This window comes from Tachyglossus aculeatus (assembly GCF_015852505.1).
Source record: "Tachyglossus aculeatus isolate mTacAcu1 chromosome 12 unlocalized genomic scaffold, mTacAcu1.pri SUPER_6_unloc_3, whole genome shotgun sequence".
Lineage (NCBI taxonomy): Eukaryota > Metazoa > Chordata > Mammalia > Monotremata > Tachyglossidae > Tachyglossus > Tachyglossus aculeatus.
The window spans coordinates 7,768,617-7,785,901 of record NW_024044830.1 but is presented as its reverse complement, the minus strand read 5'-3'; the positions used below and the strand labels follow the sequence as shown (position 1 = coordinate 7,785,901).

Sequence of the window (17,285 nt, the reverse complement as noted above, 5' to 3'; positions counted from 1 at the left end):
AGAGCACTGTACTAGGCGCTTTGGAAGTACAAATTGGCATCACATAGAGACAGTCCCTACCCAACAGTGGGCTCACAGTCTAAAAGGGGGAGACAGAGAACAGAAGCAAACATACCAACAAAATAAAATAAGTAGGATAGAAATGTACAAGTAAAATAAATAAATAAATAAATAGAGAAATAAATATGTACAACCATATATACATATATACAGGTGCTGTGGGGAAGGGAAGGAGGTAAGACGGGGGGATGGAGAGGGGGACGAGGGGGAGAGGAAAGAAGGGGCTCAGTCTGGGAAGGCCTCCTGGAGGAGGTGAGCTCTCAGCAGGGCCTTGAAGGGAGGAAGAGAGCTAGCTTGGCGGATGGGCAGAGGGAGGGCATTCCAGGCCCGGGGGATGACGTGGGCCGGGGGTCGATGGTGGGACAGGCGAGAGCGAGGTACAGTGAGGAGATTAGCGGTGGAGGAGCGGAGGGTGTGGGCTGGGCAGTAGAAGGAGAGAAGGGAGGTGAGGTAGGAGGGGGCGAGGTGATGGAGAGCCTTGAAGCCGAGGGTGAGGAGTTTCTGCCTGATGCGCAGATTGATCGGTAGCCATTGGAGGTTTTTGAGGAGGGGAGTAATATGTCCAGAGCGTTTCTGGACAAAGATAACCCGGGCAGCAGCATGAAGTATGGATTGAAGTGGAGAGAGACACGAGGATGGGAGATCAGAGAGAAGGATGGTGCAGTAGTCCAGAAGGGATAGGATGAAAGCTTGAATTAGCAGGGTAGCGGTTTGGATGGAGAGGAAAGGGCGGATCTTGGCAATGTTGCGGAGCTGAGACCGGCAGGTTTTGGTGACGGCTTGGATGTGAGGGGTGAATGAGAGAGCGGAGTCGAGGATGACACCAAGGTTGCGGGCTTGTGAGACGGGAAGGATGGTAGTGCCGTCAACAGAGATGGGAAAGTCAGGGAGAGGACAAGGTTTGGGAGGGAAGACAAGGAGCTCAGTCTTCGACATGTTGAGCTTTAGGTGGCGGGCGGACATCCAGATGGAGATGTCCTGAAGGCAGGAGGAGATGCGAGCCTGGAGGGAGGGGGAGAGAGCAGGGGCAGAGATGTAGATCTGGGTGTCATCAGCGTAGAGATGATAGTTGAAGCCGTGGGAGCGAATGAGGTCACCAAGGGAGTGAGTGTATATTGAGAACAGAAGGGGACCAAGCAGTCCCACAGCACTTACGTCCACATCCGTCATTTATTTATTTATATTCACGTCTGTCTCGCCTATAGACTCTTAAGCTCATCGTGGACAAGGATCGGGCCTACCAACTTTGTTATATTTTCTCTTCCATGTGTGTAGTTAAGAGCTCTGAACTTAGTAACACTCAACAAATACTATTTATTGATTGACTGATCGATAACGACCAGACCTCTGCTCTCCCCATCTTCAAAAGCCTTCTGAAATGTCATCCCAACCCACGTTGAGAAGCACCGTAGCTTCGAGGAAAAAGCACGGTCCTGGGAGTCAAAGGACATGGGTTCTAATCCCAGCTCCGCCATTTTTCTGCTGTGTGACCATGGACAAGACACTTAACTTCTCTGTGCCGAAGTTACCTCATCCGTAAAATGGAGATTAAGACTGTGAGCCTCACGTGGGACAACCTAATGACCTTGTATCTACCCCAATGTTTAGAACAGTGCTTGGCACATAGTAAGCGCTTACCAAATACCATCATCATCGTTATCATTACCACCCAGAACTTTTCCCCATTCATTTCTCTTCACTCCAGATCACACCCACTAACTCCCTTTGCTTTTCTATAGATTTGTTAAGCTCATATTCATTCATTCAATCACATTTATTGAGCGCTTACTGTGTGCAGAGCACTGTACTAAGAGCTTATTATCAGGGAACATGTCTGCTATTTCTGTCATATCATACTCCCTACCCAAGCCCTTACTACATTGCTCTGCAATGATAAGCACTCAATAAATACCACTGATGGATTTTTTTACACGCCTTATTACTTAAGCAGTTACTTTTCCTTCTTCATTCTGTCTCTAACTTTAGTGTCTGTTTCCCCCTGCTAGATTGAGGAGATGTTTTATGTCTTGGTATTCTATCGTACTCTCTTAAAGACGTTATCTTAGGACTCTGCACACCTTAGGAGTTCAATAAATAAGGCAGACAATGATTGATTAAATTACCTCTTTAGCACTTTTGCACCACCCCTGTGCTTATGCATGTTTTTGTAGGCCCAGCTAGGAGGAGGTTGAATCCTTCCAGAGGCCAGTGAGGACTTTTTTTAAGGTATTGGTTATGCGCTTATTTTGTGCCAGCCACTGAGCTATATGCTGAGGTTGATACAAGCTCATACCAGACTAAGCCCCGATTTTCCTCTGCTCCTACTCCTCTCCCCATTGCCCCGATTGGCTCCCTTTGCTTTACCCCCTCCCCCCACAACACTTGTGTATATTTGTACATACTTAAAACTCAATCTATTCATATCGATGCGATTGATGCCTGTTTACCTGTTTTGATGCCTGTCTCCCCGCTTCTAGACTGTGAGCCCGTTGTGGGTAGAGATTGTCTCTATTTGTTGCTGAGTTGTACTTTCCAAGAGCTTAATACATTGCTCTGCCCATAGTAAGTGCTCAATAAATGCGATTGATTGAATGAATGAAGGAATAATCAGATTGGGTAGAGCCCTTGTCCACATGGGGCTCCCAGTATAAGTAAGAAAGGCATAGGATTTAATTCCCATTTTACAGTTAAAGAGACTGGTGCATAGAAGTAAAGTGACTTGTCCAAAGTCACGTACCTAACATGTGGCTAGATTCTGGGGTAGATACAAGTTAATCACTTTGGACACAGTCCCTGTCCTACATGAGACTGCTGCTCCCGGAAGGATCCTCTCCTCAGAGCGCCGCCACAGACGCCCGGGACTCCGTTCCCGCGAGGCACGCCCGCCATCACACCGCGCGGCCTTGCTGCTCCCGGAAGGATCCTCTGGACTACTAGTGCGCCGCCATAGACGCCAGGGACTCCGTTACCGAGAGGCCCGCCCGCCCGCCATCACACCGCGTGGCCCCCGCTGCTCCAGGAAGGATCCTCTCCTCAGAGCGCCCCCATAGACGCCCGGGACTCCGTTCCCGAGAGGCCCGCCCGCCCGCCATCACACCGCATGGATCCCGCTGCTCCCGGAAAGATCCTCTCCTCAGAGCGCCAGAGAGGCGCGCCATAGACGCCCGGGACGCCGTTCCCGAGAGGCCCGCCCGCCCGCCCGCCATCACACCGCGTGGTCCCCGCTGCTCCCGGAAGACTCCTCTCCTCCGAGCGCCGCCATAGACGCCCCCTGCTTCCACCCCCACCCACTTAAGCGACCTTCCTTATAGTGCCCCCCAACCACCCTTCCGGGTCCGGTCCTGACTGACTTTCCCACCAACCACCCCCACCCCAGAAAAAAGGCCCTTGTTAACACCAAGTTGCATTAACGACAACCTCATTCGCACCTACTCAGCCTTCCTGTCCCGCCATCGACCCCCAGCCCACATCCTCCCCCGGGCCTGTAATGCCCTCCCTCTGCCCATCTGCCAAGCTAGCTCTCTTCCTCCCTTCAAGGCCCTACGGAGAGCTCATCTCCTCCAGGAGGCCTTCCCAGACTGAGCCCCTTCCTTCCTCTCCCCCTCGTCCCCCTCTCCATCCCCCGCATCTTACCTCCTTCCCTTCCCCACAGCACCTGTATATATGTATATGTGTTTGTACATATTTATTACTCTATTTATTTATTTATTTTACTTGTACCTAGCTATTCTATTTATTTTATTTTGTTAGTATGTTTGGTTTTGTTCTCTGTTTCCCCCTTCTAAACTGTGATCCCACTGTTGGGTAGGGACTGTCTCTATATGTTGCTAACTTGTACTTCCCAAGCGCTTAGTACAGTGCTCTGCACACAGTAAGCGCTCAATAAATACGATTGATTGACTGATTGATTGATTGAGACTCTCAGCCTCCCAGAGGGGTTGTGTGGCCTATCTGTGAATACACCCCTTTCCTCTGCCTGAGCAAACCACAGTAAGGACACAGAACTGCTACACTGCAAGGTTGTGGAATGGGAATAGTCCGAATCAGGTAGACATCCTGGGAATACAGGGAGGGCTAACAGGTACGAGGGGGCTTCGTATATAAGAAGCATTGCTTCTATTATTACTTGTAGGCGTTTAGACCGAGTCCTGCAGAGTCTGCCCTGCCTGTTAGGACTCGGACACCTTCCTTCGCTTACTTGCTGCGCTAAAGCTATGTGAGTACACCCAATAAAGAGGCAGATATGATCACTCTGGCTCTATGTCTGGTCTATGGCTCGTCGTCGCCCAAACTAAAGAACACGGAGCCGCCCTCCCAGCTAACATGGGGGACATTTCTCCACATTTGGCATAGTCCGCTGGATTAACTGGCGACGCCCCAAACCACAAACGTAGGCAAAAAGGAGGCGAGACACCCGGGATTTCAGATCCTGGGGTAGAACTCGGGGGTGTGGAGGGGTGTAGCTGAAGTGCTTGATATGACTGCCCCGGTCCCCCGGGAATGGGCCTAGAGGATGCTCCACAAGCCCTGGACATGCATAAGATTTCGAAATCAGAGTCAGGGGTGTGGACGGGTGTAGCTGAAGTGCTTGATATGGCTGCCCCCAACCCACGGAATGAGGTGCAATAGTGAAGACCCCGAAGGGCATAGAGTATGCTCTACGAACCCTGGACATGATGTCGAAATCAGAGAGTGTTGTGCCGAGAATCAGCGAGTGAGACCCAGGTAGTAATTTAGAAGTGGATTTTATTAGTGCGCGGCTGCAAGGGGCCAGGAACCCAGATCAAGCAGCCCCGATCAGGGGTAGGGCCGGAGTTTATAAAGGCACAAAACGCAAGGCTAACGGTCAGGAGTTGCGAATCAGTGGAAAGTTTACAGAAACAGAGGCTTGCAATTGGTTAATTTTCGCTTGGGGTCATATACGGCCCTGAACAGGGTGGGGGTTGGCTTTTATCAGGCAGGTCAGGGTAGGGGAGGTCTTTTGTTAGGCAGGTTTTGTAGCGGGAAGTTTTGGCGGGCGTTCTTCTTCCGTGAAGAAGGGTGTACAAAGGGATGGGAGGAAGGGATGGGAAAACAAAATGGAGATCAGACAAACCCGATCACAACAAGAGGAGAGCTGATGCGAACCTAAGGCCGCTGTTGCAGGCGGCATGCCAACATGAAATGAATATGCTGCTGGAAAATGAAAGTAAGATCCGCAAAGCCGAAAAGGTGGCTGGCGAGAACCAGGAGTCGAAAGAGCTTTATGCCGGACTCCTACAAATGGCAAATAAGACCGCCGAAGAAGCAGTCGAGAAGGGGATCATCTTGCAGTGCAGGCTAGCAAAGCTGAAGGGGCGACCGATAGGCCGCCCCAGGGTACGGGCACTTATAATGGGCACCAACTGGGACCCGGACGCCTGGCACCCAGACGAAGAATGGGGTGATGATGAAATGATAATCATCATAGAAGAAGACATCGAGGGAAGGGTACGACCCCTCATCACTCAGGAAACTAAAACTATCCTGAGCCCTGAAGGGGTAGGGAGCCCCGAACCCAGAGACCACATCACTGTACCGGATTATAACCCGGCAGAAATGATGGAGGTCCCAAGCAATACCGGCAGCAGCCTTGAGAAACGCTGCTATCTTGGATTGTTCGATGCTGGGACCAGGGAGGTGACGGGATTAAACTAGCTGGAGTAGCAGCTACCCTCGAAATCAGGTAGTGGTTGCAGGTGGGTCAGACTAACAGGGGTCACCACTCCCTGATGGATTGGGGAGTGGCTGACACCTGGGCCACCCCGGATGAGCTACCCGCTGAACCAAAATAGTGGATGGATATAGAAGGGGCATATGCGTTATTAAGAAGGTTGGGAATGAGTCAGCAAATATATGCCGGGGGAGATTATAACCCCGATACAGCACCGCTGAATTCCAGGATGCGCAGTGAGCTCCCCCGGTCGACGCCCCCCATCGCCCCCCCCCCCCCCACACACACATACAAGGGAGTGTTGCTGTCCCTGGCTGAGGAAAATATGGGCAGGCTTGTCATAGATCTTATACTGGCTTTCGAGAATCTGGTGGGGCTGATTTTAAAGCCTAGCAAGATTCGAGGGGTGGCTCCGACAAAACTCATCGCTCCGGAAGGAGCAATACAGAAGGTATCCCGATCCCAAATGTGGAGAGATTTAATAGCGGCCGGAACCAAACGAGAGAAGATAGATAAGTAGCCAAACACCGTGCTGTTCACTCCATGGAAAAAATCACCTATCAGATGTATACCCCGGGGGAAAGCAAACCCACAGCTGAAGCACCCGAAAGTGTCAATGGGCGCAAAAAGAAGGCCCTTTCACTCTGTCCCGGGTGGTGCCTTCTGCACCACTACACTTGGACCTGAGCGAACGGAGAGGCCAGCCGTAGGGAAGTGACCAATGTCCCTCCCTTCGGGGCAGGTCAGACGGAGGGGATCGGAGGCTATACGTTACCCAGACCATTTCCTGGGGTCCCGGGAATATTCAGCCCACCCTCGCCTTGGTAAACACCGGTGCAGAAGTCACCCCTGTACACAGGGACCCCAACAAATTCACGGGCCCCGGGATGTGGATCGCAGTGTTTGGGGGGCACAGCGTCTCCGCCGTGAGAACCACCCTCTGATTGGGTGTAGGGCGGATGGCCCCTGCCACCTATTAGGTACTCAGCACAGCGGTGCCCGAATGTATATTGGACGTGGTGACATTTGAGGACCCTGGACCCCCTGTCTCAATCGCCTCGGTACCAATTTGCAAAACCGGCCTGTGGAGAAGGGGCAGGGAGCTCCGCCAACTGGCACTGACGGGTCAGCCGAGTACGTGGGCTGCAGTTGCAGTCACCCCCCCCCTCCACCTTGTGCACCAACGTCTGGGAAGAAGGGGTCCGTCGGTCCAACCAATGGGCTGAACTCAGGGCGGTATGAATGCTCCTATCCACGCACCCTGATGTAGATGCCTTGGCAACAGACTCGTGGGCCATATACAGCAGCCTAGCCCCATGGCCGGGGTGTGGGAAGCCAAGGGCTGGATGGTGGGACTGGACGAGGTATGGGAAAAGAGATGTGGCATGACATCGTTCGAATATTCAGAGCCCGGGTGGCCCCCCTCACGGTGTGCCATGTGCCAGCTCACCAGGGGCCCCGGGAACGTGGAGGCAGACGCGCTCGCACAAGTGCGGGAGGCACGGCCCACCAACGCCATCCAGAGTGTATATAAGGCACTAGCTCATAGCGGGGTAAATGGCACGTACCAAACCCTCCGGGGACCGGGGTGAGAAGGAAAGCACAGGGAGGTACGTGAATTCTTGCAAGATTGCAAGCATTGTATGCTAATGAAATCTTGGCCATATGGCCAACACAGCGCCCCTGCCGCTAAGCCAGGGAAAGAAATACGCGTTCACTGCGGTGGTTACTCGTACGGGAGTGGCGTTCATCCACCCAGTGGCAGCAGCCATACAGGTTGCTACTACACAAGGGCTTCAGGTGATGGAAGCTGGATATGGCTTGCGGGCCTAAACAGATTCGAATCAGAGGACACACTTTACAGGACACGAGGTCCTTCTGATTCCCAGGCCCGTGCTCTATCCACCAGTGACCCCATCAGCATCACAGCTCTCCTCCCTCCAACATCCCCATTCAACCACCGGCTTGGATGCTGCATCACTTCGGTTGTTAGTGGTTCCTGTACGTCAAAAACGTTTTCAGTGGGAAAGTGATTATCAGGGATGAGAGAGTGTGACTGACTCTCGGAAAAACCCCGGTGCCATCATCAATTTTTCTGAACGGAAGTTCTCCTACGAATCAATGCCTTACCGTGGCAGGAGAGTTTGCGTATACCAGTGAAGTTTAGAGCCATGCCATTGAAAGACACTCTCGCTAGGGTTACCCATAACAGAAAGGTCTAAGTAGTAGCATCACACAAAGTTCATTTACCTGTGCTAAGCAGCTGCGGCATGGGAAAGAGTCAAAGGCAGATGAACAAATGATCAAAATGTGGATCAAAGACAACAGCAGAGACTCCAATTTTCACTGCGCGGAAGGAGTGAAAAGGCCTTCCCAGACTGAGCCCCCTCCTTCCTCTTCCCCCTCTTCCCCCTTCCCTTACCCCTGCCCCCCGCCATACCTCCTTCCCCTTCCCACAGCACCTGTATATATGTTTGTACATATTTATTACTGTATTTATTTTACTTGTACATATTTACTATCCTGTTTATTTATTTTATTTTGTTAATATGTTTTGTTTTGTTGTCTCTCCCCCCTTCTAGACTGTGAGCCCGCTGTAGGGTAGGGACCGTCTCTATATGTTGCAAACTTGTACTTCCCAAGCGCTTAGTACAATGCTCTGCACAAAGTAAGCGCTCAATAAATATGATTGAATGAATGAATGAATGAATGAATGAATGAGGCAATAGTAAACCACTTCTTTAGATTTACCAAGAAGCTTGGCTCAGTGGACAGAGAATGGACTTGGGAGTCAGAGGTCATGGGTTCTAATCCCCGATCCGCCATATGTCTGCCGTGTGAGCTTGGGCAAATCTCTTAACTTCTCTGAGCCTCAGTTACCTCATCCGTAAAATGGGGATTAAGACTGTGAGCCCCACGTGGGACAACCTGATCACCTTGTATCCACCCCAGAGTTTAGAACAGTGCTTGGCACATAGTAAGCGCTTAACAAATGCTATTAGTATTATCATTGTTGTCATTATTATTATGGATGCATATACCAGAATAACTATTTTTAGTTTATCCATAAAGCCTTCTTGGAAAACATTTGGCAGTGGTTTACCATTGCCTTCTTCCGTGCAGTAAATCTGAGTCTCCACCCTCGACTCTCTCCCATGCCGTTGCTTCCCAGCACAGGTGAGCTTTGACTTGTAGCAGATTGCCTGCCACTCGCTAGCAACTGCTCCAGCTAGGAATGGAATGTGTAGGCCTCTGCTTGACTCTCCCTCCCATAGCCGAGACTGGTAGAGTACTGGAAACTCTCCAGGTACGATCCTGAGAGGGACTGAGGATATTACTCTGAGTATAAAATCACTTCTAGACTGTAATCTCGTCGTGGGCAGGGAATGTACTTACCAACTCCATCATGTTCTACTTTTCTGAGTATTTAGGACAGTGCTCTGCACATAGGAACTGCTCAATAAATGCGTTGATTGACCTACAAAATTTCACAACATCCAAGTTCATCTCTCTGCTCTTTGGGGGTCTCTTATCTGCAATTAATTTTAAGTTTCTCTCTCCCCAAATAAGATAATGTTTGTGCCTCATGATAAATGCTAATTATACACCAACCACAGTAGTATGTACAGGAGGAGATGCACAGTAATCAGGTAGGACACAGTGGTTACCCCATACTGGGATCACATTCTCAGTAGCGAGGATGAATTGAGGCCTTGAATTTCCGTTTTTAGATGAAGAATCTGGTGCTCAGAGAAGTTAGGTCCAAGGTCACACAAGAGGAACGTGGTAGAGCCAGAATTAGAACCCAGGTCCTCCGACTCCAAAGACTGTTCCCTTTTCATTTCACTATGCCACTCCAACAAGACTGTGAGCTTGGAATTCCTTAACAGCAGTGATCATTTTTACTAGTACTACTGAACTCTGTAGGTGCTCAGAACGTACAAACGATTGATTTACTCCTATGGGAATTAATGTTGATTCCTTTATCGACGCCATCAAGGCCTGCAAATTGAAGACTTCCCTCTTCCTGTGCAAGAAGTTGTCATCATGTGATCCCTCTCTCTGATCATAATCTTCTCACCTGCCTCCTCACTCACACTCCTTTCCCCTGTAAATCCGTATTACTCCCTCACAGAGATCTCCGCTCTCTGGACCCCACACATCTTTCGGAGCGCCTCACACCCCACCTCGCCGCCCTCTCCTCTCTACCCAGTCTTGATGATCAGATTACTGCTCTCAACTCTACCCTTTCTACTCAGCTAGACTCGCTCGCTCCCCTTTCCCTTCGCCGCTCTCGCACCACTAACCCACAGCCCTGGATCACTGCCACTGTCCGCCTCCTTCGCTCTTATGCTCGAGCTGCCGAACGCTGCTGGCGAAAGTCTAAACACCATGCCAACCTCGTTCACTTCAAGTTTATCCTTTCCTGCCTTAACTCAGCCCTCTCTTCTGCAAGACAAAACTATTTCTCCTCCCTTATTGACACCCATTCCCATCACCCCCGCCAGCTCTTCCGTACATTCAACTCCCTTCTCAGGCCCCCGGTTCCTCCCCCTCCTCCTTCCCTCACCCCCAACGATCTGGCCTCCTACTTCATTAACAAAATTAAATCCATCAGGTCCGACCTCCCCAAAGTCTCTTCCCCCCTTTCTCTCTCCAACCCCCCGGCTCTCAACACTCTCTGCTACTCTCCCATCCTTTCTAGCGGTATCCTCAGAGGAACTCTCCTCCCTCCTCTCAAGTGCTACTCCGGCCACCTGTGCTTCTGACCCCATTCCCTCTCATCTTATGAAATCTCTCGCTCCATCCCTTCTCCCCTCCTTAACTTCCATCTTCAACCGCTCACTCTCCACTGGTTCCTTCCCCTCTGCCTTCAAACATGCCCATGTCTCTCCCATCCTAAAAAAACCCTCTCTTGACCACACCTCACCTTCTAGTTATCGTCCCATATCCCTCCTACCATTCCTTTCCAAACTCCTTGAACGAGTTGTCTACACGTGCTGCCTAGAATTCCTCAACAACAACGCTCTCCTCGACCCCCTCCAGTCTGGCTTCCGTCCCCTTCATTCCACGGAAACTGCGCTCTCAAAGGTCACCAATGACCTCCTGCTTGCCAAATCCAACGGCTCATACTCTGTCCTAATCCTCCTCGACCTCTCAGCTGCCTTTGACACTGTGGACCACCCCCTTCTCCTCAACACGTTATCTGACCTTGGCTTCACAGACTCCGTCCTCTCCTGGTTCTCCTCTTATCTCTCCGGTCGTTCTTTCTCAGTCTCTTTTGCAGGCTCCTCCTCCCCCTCCCATCCTCTTACTGTGGGGGTTCCCCAAGGTTCAGTGCTTGGTCCCCTTCTGTTCTCAATATACACTCACTCCCTTGGTGACCTCATTCGCTCCCACGGCTTCAACTATCACCTCTACGCTGATGACACCCAGATCTACATCTCTGCCCCTGCTCTCTCCCCCTCCCTCCAGGCTCGCATCTCCTCCTGCCTTCAGGACATCTCCATCTGGATGTCCGCCCGCCACCTAAAGCTCAACATGTCGAAGACTGAGCTCCTTGTCTTCCCTCCCAAACCTTGTCCTCTCCCTGACTTTCCCATCTCTGTTGACGGCACTACCATCCTTCCCGTCTCACAAGCCCGCAACCTTGGTGTCATCCTCGACTCCGCTCTCTCATTCACCCCTCACATCCAAGCCGTCACCAAAACCTGCCGGTCTCAGCTCCGCAACATTGCCAAGATCCGCCCTTTCCTCTCCATCCAAACCGCTACCCTGCTAATTCAAGCTCTCATCCTATCCCGTCTGGACTACTGCACCAGCCTTCTCTCTGATCTCCCATCCTCGTGTCTCTCTCCACTTCAATCCATACTTCATGCTGCTGCCCGGATTATCTTTGTCCAGAAACGCTCTGGATATATCACTCCCCTCCTCAAAAACCTCCAATGGCTACCGATCAATCTGCGCATCAAGCAGAAACTCCTCACCCTCGGCTTCAAGGCTCTCCATCACCTCGCCCCCTCCTACCTCACCTCCCTTCTCTCCTTCTACTGCCCAGCCCGCACCCTCCGCTCCTCCACCACTAATCTCCTCACCGTGCCTCGCTCTCGCCTGTCCCGCCATCGACCCCCGGCCCACGTCATCCCCCGGGCCTGGAATGCCCTCCCTCTGCCCATCCGCCAAGCTAGCTCTCTTCCTCCCTTCAAGGCCCTGCTGAGAGCTCACCTCCTCCAGGAGGCCTTCCCAGACTGAGCCCCTTCTTTCCTCTCCCCCTCGTCCCCCTCTCCCCCCCCGCTTACCTCCTTCCCTTCCCCACAGCACCTGTATATATGTATATATGGTTGTACATATTTGTTACTCTGTTTATTTATTCATTTATTTATTTTACTTGTACATTTCTATCCTACTTATTTTATTTTGTTGGTATGTTTGCTTCTGTTCTCTGTCTCCCCCTTTTAGACTGTGAGCCCACTGTTGGGTAGGGACTGTCTCTATGTGATGCCAATTTGTACTTCCCAAGCGCTTAGTACAGTGCTCTGCACATAGTAAGTGCTCAATAAATGCGATTGATTGATTGATTGATTGATCATTCCCCTAAAATGTCCAGCATCTCTAAGGTGAGGAAATTCCTCTTGCTGGGATTTTTGGAGACCCGGGAGTTGCAACTGGTCCATGCTGTGCTGTTCCTCCTGGTCCACCTGGCGACCCCGATGGGGAATCTCCGCACTGTCGCCGTCACTGTCCTCGACCGGAGCCTCCACACCCCCATATACCTCTTCCTCAGGAACCTGTCCCTCAACGACCTATGCCTCATCTCTGTCACTATCCCCAAATCCGTCACCATCTCCTTGACTAACTGCCGATCCATCTCCTTCTTAAGATGTGCCACTCAGCTCTTCCTGGTGGTCCTGTTTACTGCCTAAGAGTTTTTTGTCCTCATGGCGTTGTCCTAAAACCGCTAGAGCACTATCTGCCTCCGCATAAGCTACGAGGTCGTCATGAAACCAGGAGCATATGGGAAGATGGCGGTTGCCTCCTGGCTCAATGGAGGGCTCTTCGGGGTCTTGTTTTCAGCGTCGATCTTCTTGTCTTTCTGAGGGTCCAACATTGTCCAGGAGTTCTTCTGTGACATCCGCGCCCTGCTGAAGATCACCTGCTCTGAAGACCACTCAGCTATCGACGTGAGCGTGACATTTGGGCTACCCATAGGTGTCGTGGCTCGATTTCCATCATCTCCTCGTACGTGCACATCTTCTGGGTCCTTCTGAGGATGTAAGCCGCCAAGACCGGGCCAAAGCTTTCTCCACCTGCCTGCCCCATCTCGTCCTCGACACCATCTTCCTCTCCACAGGCATGTTTGGCTATCTCAAGCCGCCCTCACATTCTTTCTTGATGTTCGACCTGCTGCTGCCTTATTCTACGTTGTTATGCCCCCGGCCCTGAACACTCTCATCTACAGCCTGTGGAACCGGGACTTGAAAGCTGCTCTGTGGACAGTCTTAAGAAGGAGATTCCCTCAGACCCCTCTATAGACCGAAATGTCCGTTTCCTTGCGCTAATATTCAATCCATCAGTCAATCAATCATATTTATTACAGGAGCGAAGCATTCTGTCTAGGTTGTAGTAGGAGAGTAGCGAGGTGTGGTACGAGAGGACAGGTTATTGAGTACTTTAAAGCCAGTGGTGAAGAGTTTCCGTTTGATGCGGAGGTGCATGTGCAAACAAACGCTGGCGGTTCACGATGAGTGGGGAAACACGGACTGAAGGTTTTTATAGCAAAATGATCCAGGTAGCAGAGTGAAGTATAGACTGGAGTGGGGAGAAACAGGAGACATGGGAGGTCAGCAAGAAGACTGATAAAGCAAACAAGGTGGGCTAGAATAAGGGATTGGATTAACATGGTAGCAGCTCGGATGGGGAGGAAAGGTCAGATCTTATCCATGCTGTGAAGGTGGAAATGACAGGATCTAGTGATGGATTTAATTTGTAGGTTGAATGAGAGAGAGGAGTTGAGGATAATGCCAAGGTTATGGGCTTGTGAGACAGTAAGAATGGTGGGTCACCTATGGTGATGGGAAAATCAAGGGGAGGACAGAGATTGGAGGGTAAAATAAAGAGAAGATTTGGTAGGCACGTTTCCTGCCCTCAAGGAGCTTACAATTTAGAGGGGATTAATCATGTCACTGGGAGCCATGGCACTTGAGCTCTAATGTCAACCCTTCCATTGATCAGCTGTGTGACCTTGGGTGACCAACTTGAACTCTCTGGATCTCTCTGTAACATGAGGATTTGATACATGCTTTCTCTTTCTCTTATATTCTGAGCCTCCTACGGCCAGGGGCTTTGTCTGAGCTTATCATTTTGTTTCTACTCAGCACTTGTCTCAGCCTTTTGCATGTAAACTGTCAATAAAGACTACAATGATAATGTTGATAATTATGATTATGATAATTAATTATGATTATGATCAGGAGCCCATGAATTTATACTTCCTGGATTAGATCCAGCTACCTCATGCAGAGTCTTGCAACAGTATATTTAAAGGGATCTTGTAATTGCTTTCTAAGGTATCTTCCAGGGGGATTAATCATCATCATCATCATCATCATAATTATTATGGTATTTGTTAAGCATTCTCTTTGTGCTAGGCACTGTACTAAACACTGGGGTGGATACCAGCAAATTGGGTTGGACACAGTCTCCTGTCCCACGTGGGGCTCACAGTCTCAATCCACATTTTGCAGATGAGATAATTGAGGGCCAGAGAAGTGAAGAGACTTACTCAAGATCATACAGCAGACTAGTGGAAACGACGGGATTAGAATCGGGATGGATGGACCACAATGATTTCCTGCATTGCTTTGATTTTTCCTCACGTATTGGGGGTAAGAGGGATAGCCTGTGGAATCCCGATCTAATACCCAAGACATTTCAGCTTCCCAACTGTCCCAGGTCTGGGTGATTTTATCCAGTGGGCTGACCAAATATTCAAGTAGGTAGTCTTCTAGATTTCTAGTTTGTTATGGACAGAGAAAATGATGGCTGATTTTGTTGTATTGTACTCTCCCTAAATTTTAATAGAGTGCTCTGCACATAGTAAGTGCTCAATATATACTTTTGACTGAGGATGATGATGATTAATAAAAATAATTTAGGAGTCAGTCAATCACCTTTATTGAGTGCTTACGGTATGCAGAGCACTGTACTAAACACTTGGGAAAGTAAAGTATAATAATATAACAGAAACATCTCTGCCCACAGTAAGCTTACTGTCTGGAGTAGGAGACAGATGTTAGCATGAATAAATATATTATGGTTATGCACATGATTGAAGTGGGTGTGGGAAGGAGATGAATAAAGACACCAAGTTAGGGCGACGTAGAAGGAAGTGGAAGAAAAGGAAAAGAGGGCTTAGTCAGCGAAGGCCTCTTGGAGGAGATGTCCTTAAGTAAAGCTTTGAAGAGGTGGAAAATAAGACGCACTCTTAGGGTAGGTAAGACCATTGGAAGAAGAGAGGCAAAGATGGATACAGATCCCATCCAACTGCTCCGATCAATCTCCTCTCATCCAACCATCTATCCAATCATCCATTCATTCATCCATCCAGTAGTCCATCACTGTAACTGATTGAGCACATCTTGTGTGCCATGTGTGGTAGCCAGCTTTTTGGATACTTCGTGACCTGCCCCTCCCTGAAGACCAAGGGGAGATGGAGGTTAGGGCCACTCAGACCCACGCTACCCCAGTGAGAGTGACTTTGGTGAAGGGTTGGGGGTGCAGGGACAGGGAAGGACAAGGAGGTGGACAGAAGAGTAGGAGCCAGTCTGGGGAGATGCTCACACTCGGGACCTATGTTGGGGTTCAGACCACGGCCACATCACCCGAACAGGAAGGGGGCTTGCAGGAGGGTGGTGTTGTCCACTTCAGTGATCCCAACCATCACAAACTCCTCCATCCTAATTGGCTTGTATCCACCCCGTTGCTTAGTACAGTGCCTGGCACATACTAAGAGCTTAGCAAATGTTATTATTTTGTTATTATTATTATTGTTATCCACTGACCAACCATGGCTACCAGGCGGCCGCCTGCCGGGTTTTGGCAGTGTGGCACAGTCTGGCAGTTTGGATGAGCTTACAGTCTACCCAGGGGCTCTGACAGTGCTCTGCACAAAATAAGCGCTTAATAAATACGATTGACTGACTGAATGAATGAATAAAACGATTGAATGAATGAAAAAATGACTCAGGCCCATGCTCTTTCCACTAGATCACTCTACGTTACTTCACAAGTCATAGCACTGATAACACGGTCACTCTCAGGAAAAGTAGCACTGGGCAGAGCAGGGATTAGAACCGCCCCCAAACTGGATTTACTGTACTAAGCACTTGGGAGAGTTCAGTTTTAACAGAGTTGTTAAACACAATCCCTGCCCACAGTGAGCTTACAGTCTACAGGGACTCCCCTCCCGGGCAGAGCAGAGCAGAGCAATCTGTCATCAATCAATCAATCAATCGCATTTATTGAGCGCTTACTGTGTGCAGAGCACTGTACTAAGCGCTTGGGAAGTACAAGTTGGCAACATATAGAGACAGTCCCTACCCAACAGTGGGCTCACAGTCTAAAAGGAGGAGACATAGAACAAAACCAAACATGCTAACAAAATAAAATAAATAGAACAGATATGTACAAGTAAAATAAATAAATAAATAAATAAATAGAGTAATAAATATGTGCAAACATATATACATATATACAGGTGCTGTGGGGAAGGGAAGGAGGTAAAATGGGGGGATGGAGAGGGGGACGAGGGGGAGAAGAAGGAAGCGGCTCAGTCTGGGAAGGCCTCCTGGAGGAGGTGAGCTCTCAGTAGGGCCTTGAAGGGAGGAAGAGAGCTAGCTTGGCGGATGGGCAGAGGGAGGGCATTCCAGGCCCGGGGGATGATGTGGGCCGGGGGTCGATGGCGGGACAGGCGAGAACGAGGCACAGTGAGGAGATTAGCGGCAGTGGAGCAGAGGGTGCGGGGTGGGCTGTAGAAGGAGAGAAGGGAGGTAAGGTAGGAGGGGACGAGGTGATGGAGAGCCTTGAAGCCGAGGGTGAGGAGTTTCTGCCTGATACACAGATTGATTGGTAGCCACTGGAGATTTTTGAGAAGGGGAGTAACATGCCCAGAGCGTTTCTGGACAAAGACAATCCGAGCAGCAGGATGAAGTATGGATTGAAGTGGGGAGAGACACGAGGATGGGAATCAGAGAGAAGGCTGATGCAGTAGTCCAGACGGCATAGGATGAGAGCTTGAACGAGCAGGGTAGCGGTATGGATGGAGAGGAAAGGGCGGATCCTATCCAGAAGGGATAGGATGAGAGCTTGAACGAGCAGGGTAGCGGTATGGATGGAGAGGAAAGGGCGGATCTTGGCAATGTTGCGGAGCTGAGACCGGCAGGTTTTGGTGACGGCTTGGATGTGAGGGGTGAATGAGAGAGCGGAGTCGAGGATGACACCAAGGTTGCGGGCTTGTGAGACGGGAAGGATGGTA

The 17,285-nt window shown here is 50.2% G+C and overlaps 1 non-coding gene across 1 annotated transcript; it reads right to left on the bottom strand.

Moving 5' to 3' along the window:
* Positions 1 to 8,939: 8,939 nt before the first annotated feature.
* On the bottom strand, positions 8,940 to 9,077 carry LOC119921625. Its single transcript, XR_005448571.1, has one exon. It is a non-coding gene; the product is annotated as a small nucleolar RNA SNORA7 (small nucleolar RNA).
* Between the last annotated feature and the right edge of the window lie 8,208 nt (positions 9,078 to 17,285).